The sequence below is a fragment of the Mastomys coucha genome, unplaced genomic scaffold (genome assembly GCF_008632895.1).
Source record: "Mastomys coucha isolate ucsf_1 unplaced genomic scaffold, UCSF_Mcou_1 pScaffold22, whole genome shotgun sequence".
Classification (NCBI taxonomy): domain Eukaryota; kingdom Metazoa; phylum Chordata; class Mammalia; order Rodentia; family Muridae; genus Mastomys; species Mastomys coucha.
The window spans coordinates 58,995,000-59,001,491 of NW_022196905.1; the positions used below are offsets into that span (position 1 = coordinate 58,995,000).

The following is a 6,492-nucleotide window of genomic DNA, read 5'->3' on the forward strand; positions in this document are numbered from 1 at the left end:
CAGAAATCTGCCTGCCTCTGCCTCCCAAGTGCTGGGATTAAAGGCATGCGCCACCACTGCCCAGCTATGAAAAAATTCTGAAGACTTTAAGAAACAGAATCTCAGAGTTGGCAGGTTATCCAGTTTTCATTGCCTGAGCAGATATTTTGTAACCTGTGTATATCGGGTTTTTAAAGCTAGATACATTTTAAAAAGTAGAAACAATTAATAGGTGTATTTTTTACATATAATGAAAATCATACTTATCTATATACAAATGGTATATTTTTTATTAAATATATTTTATCACTTTATTTTTAATGTGTATATGGTGATTGTACACATTTATAGAGTACAAAGTGAGACATCTCAATATACACATAGACCAGGGTAAATTATCTATTTTATTTCACTTCAGGCTGTTATATATCAAATATTGGCTAATCAGGCTAATGTCTAAGAAGGTGCAGTATTTTCAGGCAATGAATTATCTCCATTTCAGTCTTTGTTTGAGACTGTAGCTGCTAGCCAAGGGAGAGAGGGAGGCCCTGAGGGTCTAAGACATACTAGCCATTCCAGAGGGAATAAGGGAAAGCCCGACTTGATGGAAGCATGTTTTCTGAGTGAATGAAGCCTTGCATTAGCAGATTGTAGGTGTTCATTCAATTCCAGGCAGGAAAATGTACACTCCTAAACATTTGTCAAAATTCTGAATATCAGAGAAAATCTCATGTTTCTCGATGGGAGGGAAAAAAGCACACCAGATAGTGGGATTATAGTTGTACAACTGAGAGAGCCAGGGAGTAACTGGAAAAGCCTGGTCCAGTGAGGCATCGTTCAGCCGCCAGTGTGACTGCTAGAATGTAAAGATGCTAAGAACAGTCACACGCATGCAAATGCACACAATGCACACATACCCTCACCCACATGAAGAAAGGATTAAAAGTCTCTGACCAAACAGCAGATTATGAGAAAAGAGATTCAAAGAAAGGAGAGAAGCACAAGGTGAAGGATGAGTAAGCAACGGGCCAGGATTTACTGCATGTGTGCACATACATACAGGTGTGCATGCATATAAACACATGTACTTACATACAAAAGTGAAGGACAAGTACGCAATGGACTTGGATTTACTGTGTATGCACATACATACATGTGTGCATGCATATAAACATATGTACAGACATATGATATATTATACATGGATAATAATGATCATGGAATGACCTAAAATATGTAGCATACATAAAAACTCTTAAGATAATTGAGACCTAGGGAGAAGCTGGGAGTAAAAGTTACAGAATTCCTCAGCAAAACCCAAGATGCAGAATTAATGGAAGAGGGTTAAGAAAAAAACATTCTATCCAGGAGCAGTAGTGGTGCATGCCTTTAATCCCAGTGGTCAGGAGGCAGATTTCTCCTGGTGGGTGGATCACTGTGAATTCAAAGCCAGCCTAGTCTACACAGTAAGTTCCAGGATAGCCATGGCTACATAGTGAGACCCTATCTCAAAAAAAAAAAAAAAAAAAAAAAAAAAAAAAAAAAAAAAAAAAAAAGCAAAGCAGACAAACCACTAAAAACAGAAAGAAATAAAGAAAAAGAAAACAAAACCAAAAGCCATTCTAGGTGGCTGGCTAAAAGAGCTTGCTGAATAAGTATTAAGGATCCGGGGACCCAGCACTCTTAACTGTTGACTCATCTCTTCAGCCTCTTCAGTAATGTATCTTAAAGGATATGTATCGCAGTAACTAATGCTCACAGTAAGAAGAGCTGGAAACAAGGGAGGCTCTTGACTGGGCTATGTTGTAGTCACACTATAAATAGCATACAGTTACTTGAAAGCATGAACTGATTCTATTCCAGTTATCTTTTGCCATGTAATAAAGTCCCTATAACTTACTGTCATAAAATAAAATGTTTTATTATGTTCCTGGATTCTGTGTGCCTGGAATTTGGATAACACAGAGCAAGACTGCAAGCTCAGCGGAGCGGTTTGTCTGTGCCCATGGTGACTGAGGCCTGTAGGTATAATGTTTATAGGTACTGTGTGAAGGTGGGTCTCTGTCCTTCCTTGCCTGCCTAAGGCACTGCTTGACTGGTTAAAATAAAAACTGATGGCCAATAAGCTGAGGCAGGACTAGAAGGTGGGGCATCTGGCAGAGAGAGGAACTCTGGGAAATGGGTTTGGGAGGTTTGCCACTGAGACTCTAAACATGGAGGAAGTTGGACATATGAAACTGAGGAGTGGTAACCAGCCACGGAGCAGAACTTAGATTAGTATAAACGGGATAACTGAGTTCCACTAGCTAGTTGGGAACAAGCCTAGCTTAACATCTGGGCATTGTGAATAAGTCTCCATGTTCTTATTCAGGAACTAGGCTGGCATAGAAAAGATATAACAGTTACAGAGGCCTCGTGGGAAGATGAAAACTGAGAACTCAAGGCAGGTTCTAGAATCACCTGAAGAGTCACATACCAGAATGGCTAGCTGTTGTCTTAAGATCTTAGCCCAAGCCATCTTCCAGGACTCCCATACCTGGGTGCCCAGTGTAGCCCGGGCTCCCTCACAACATGGTGGCTGGAAGAAGGTGAGAGAAGACGACAGAAATGTTTCTTCCTAACATGGTCACACAGTTTCTGCCATAGTCTCTCTACAGCAATTGGGACTGATCCCCTCTCCTCCCCCCACCCCCAGGTTCCAGGAGAGCGGAGCCAGATTCCACGTGATTCCTGGAATGAGGCTGTTTCTTTAAGAATGTGGAACAGGACACGTTGTGATTGTTCCGGACCCAGGCCCCACTGGAGGTCTGGATCAGCTCATTTGAGGACACTGCCTGCTGCATTAGTGTCAAGTAAACAAGCACACAAAAGTCCAAAGCATACACACCCGGTGCTATTTTTGAAAAAGAGTCAGAATCACCTCTGATAACTGTGAGTATCCATGACTTTAAAGAGAACCCCAAAGGTCTGTAGAGGTAAATGCTGTCATTCACCTACAGGTAATGAGGCTAAGGGCAGTGTCTAGGGGAGAGAGCAGCGTGGAGAGGTAGGCAGTCCTGCAGTTATGGGGATGCTGAAGGGGCCATATCTAGAATTGTGGGAAGAAGAGGAGGGAGAGAGGGAGGAGGAGGGGGGAAAGAGAGACGAGGGGGAGAGGCAAAGGCCTTTAAAAAGTTATAAGACATCTTTTCAAACTTTATGATAAATATCTGTGTGAGTGTGTACGTGGCTGTGTATACCCGGGCTTGTGTCCACAGACCAGAGGGCAGTGTTAGGTATGCAGGTCAGAGGTCAGAGGTCAGAGGTCACTGGTCAGGAGTTCCTCCTGTCTTTCTACCATGGGATTCCAGGTTGTTAGGCCTTCACTGAGTGGTCTTCTTGCCCATACCCCTTCCTTTATTTCTCGAGATAGGGTCTCACATAGCCTAGGTTTGTCTGAAACTCGTGTAGCCAAGGATATATAGCCTTGGACTTTTAGCCTTTACCTCCTGAGGGATGGATTCCAGGCATCTGCCTTATGAGGTACTAGAAATCAAACCTAGACCTTTATGCCTGCGAGGCAAGCACTCATCCTGTGACACCCCCAGTCTCCAGGCTTTCTTCAGCTCTTCTTAGGTTGTCTCGGACCCTTGGCAAATCCCTTCAAGCCACAGGGATAGGGCATGCTGTCATAATGTAAGCTAGCCAGAAAAGGGCTTGTTAGCTTCAGATTCTCTCTTAAATATAGATGGGTATTAGGGATAGAATTCGGTGTCTCCCCAGATTCAGCTGTGGAAATCATAGCAGCAATTTAGAATGTTATCTGACCTGAGGCCAGCATACAGCTTAGCCCAGTGCCCCGTGCGCTCGCTGGGGGCGCTTGGGCTGCCAAATACCTTGCCCATTGCCCCACACTCAGCAGTAACCGTCTCCCCTCGAATGTTTCCCTTTGACCTTTTCTCATTTCTTCTTTCCATTCCCAGAAGCGAGGACAAGACATACAAAGCACAGATTTGTGGTTTGGATCCATCAGCGTTTTTTCACTTACTAATGAATACACAAGCAGTAAATGATTGTGTGTATGTGTGTGTGTGTGTGTGTGTGTGAAAACACTGAAAAATACAAAAATACCAGGAGACTGCACGTAGGGGTGCACACTGAGAACCTGAGGCAGGAGGATCTGGAGTCCAAGGCAGTCTGAGCTACACAGCGAGAACCTGTTCCCCAGACCAAATCAAAAAACGTGTTCTCTTACCGCTCCAAAAAGACGGAGTGACAATGTTGGAGAGGGTGTGGGAAAAGGAAGTCCTTGTACACCATCAGTGGGACTGTAGATCTGGCCAGTCATTATGGACAACAGTTGTAGGCATCCAGGGGAGATGAAAATATTATTCCCGTAGGCCCCAGCCATCCCACTTTCTTCTGGGCATATTCCCAAAGCTGATGAGATCACTCCTCTGCAAAGACATCTGCACTCCCGTGCTCACTGCAGTGCTGGCTAACACACGGAAATGATCTAAATGTCCATCAGTGAATAGAAATGGAAAGGATAAACTGTAACTATACAATGGAATATTACGCAGGGTTCTAAAAAGAGGAGCCCTCTGCTGTAACATGGGTGAACCCAGAGGCCATTCCGCTAAGCGGAACAGACCAGACATGGGATGAAAAAACACTGTACCATCTCAATTTTGTGTGAAATTCAAAGAGAGGGGGGAAGTGAGATTTACAGAGATAGGGAATAAACCAGCGTTAATCATGGTAGGAGGGAAAGGAGAAATATAGGCCAAAGGGTACAAACCATGGCACTGCAGATGCGCCTTATAAGATAATGTAGCCCAAGCCTGTGGTTATTTATTTTATGTGTATGAGTACACTGTGGATGTACAGACGGTCGTGAGCCATCATGTGTGTGGCTGCTGGGAATTGAACTCTAGCCCCACTCGATCTGGCGTAATTCACTGTAGTTGTCTCCAGACCACCAGAAGAGTCAGATCTCATCACTGGTGGTTGTGAGCCATCATGTGGTTGCTGGGATCTGAACTCAGGACCTTTGGAAGAGCAGCCAGTGCTCTTAACCCGCTGAGCCATCTCACCAGCCCAAGCCTGTGGTTAATAGTGTACTGTGAACAGAATAAAACAGTCACCCCGAATCAGTGATCAGTGTTTTGCTTCATCATATTTATGTGCATATAAAGTGTTTGATTTTTTTAGAGTAAATAATTAAAATAGTAAATATTAACTTATTAAATATGCAATTGTCTTTATTTTTGCAATGAGGAATAAATAGTTTATTTAAATATTGTGTGTGTGTGTATGTGTGATGTATGTGTGGGTGGGTGTACTCAGAAGTCAAATTTGTGGGATCAGTTCTCTCTTTCCACCTTTACATGATTTCTGGGTAAACTCAGGTCATCAGGCTTGTGTGAGAGCTTTACCTGCGGAATGAAATGATCTTTTCCAATGTGTGGTAAAGTGGTTTTATTGGCTACAAATATCCTCTTTTTGGGGTTGGGGTGGGGGTAGGATTTCTCTGTGTAGCCTGTCCTGGAACTCACTCTGTAGACCAGGCTGACCTGGAACTCAGAGATCCTCCTGCCTCTGCCTCCCAAGTGCTGGGATTAAAGGTGTATGCTACCACCTCCCAGCACAAACATTCTCTTTAATATATATGTACACCACATCACCATTTGTTCATTGATGGACAACCATGCTGGCTTAAGTTCTCATTATTGATAATGTGATGAAAATCTGTCACAATTTCCAGAACTGATTCTTACGTTCCTTTTTATATTTCTATCTCCCTTTCTCTGTTTGGATCATTATTCAGCATCTAAGCAAGGAGAAAGTATTGTTCTGAAAAACATTTCCCAGGTGAGTCTAAAAAGCAGAACTCTCCTCCAACTCTGGTTAAGGACAGAAGAATTCATCAGTGAATCACTGCGGTGACTGGTAGAGAAGACAGGAGGGGAGCTGTCTAAAGGCTTGAGTAATTAAGACTTTTTTTTTTCCACAGAGTGAAATTTTTCTGCGTTCCCTGTATCAGGCTTGCATCTTAAATCCTCAGTCACTGAAGATGCTACATGGTGCTGGTTCTCTCCTCTGCCTCCCAGAACTTTTCTTCTGTCTAGTGAGGAGGAGGGAACTTGGTGGTGCTAGCTAGTGCTCAGTGCTGAGAGCCTTACTTCTTAGGCAGATTGGTTGTGGAAGGAGACAAACCTTCTTTTGAAGTGGGGGCTTTGAGGAGATGGGGCAGATGGCTGGGCAGAGAAAGGCAAGGGAGGAAGGAGGGGCAGGCGATCCTTTGTTGCTTTGTTTTTTAAGACTTTTTGTTCAATGCAAGCAAGGCTCATTGCGGCATGGTGGGAGTATATGCTTGTTCTTTCTCTGTCTCCCTGTCTCTCTCTGTCTGTCTCTCTGTCTCTGTCTCTGTCTCTGTCTCTCTCTGTCTCTCTCTGTCTCTGTCTCTCTGTCTCTGTCTCTCTCTCCGTCTTTCTGTCTCTCTGTCTCTCTCTGTCTCTGTCTATCTCTTTC

General features: G+C 43.6%; 1 long non-coding RNA gene across 1 annotated transcript; it reads left to right on the forward strand.

Moving 5' to 3' along the window:
* The first annotated feature begins 2,460 nt into the window (after positions 1-2,460).
* LOC116069779 lies at positions 2,461-4,135 on the forward strand. Its single transcript, XR_004110138.1, has 3 exons — positions 2,461-2,567; positions 2,675-2,910; positions 3,942-4,135. It is a non-coding gene; the product is annotated as an uncharacterized LOC116069779 (long non-coding RNA).
* Positions 4,136-6,492: the final 2,357 nt, after the last annotated feature.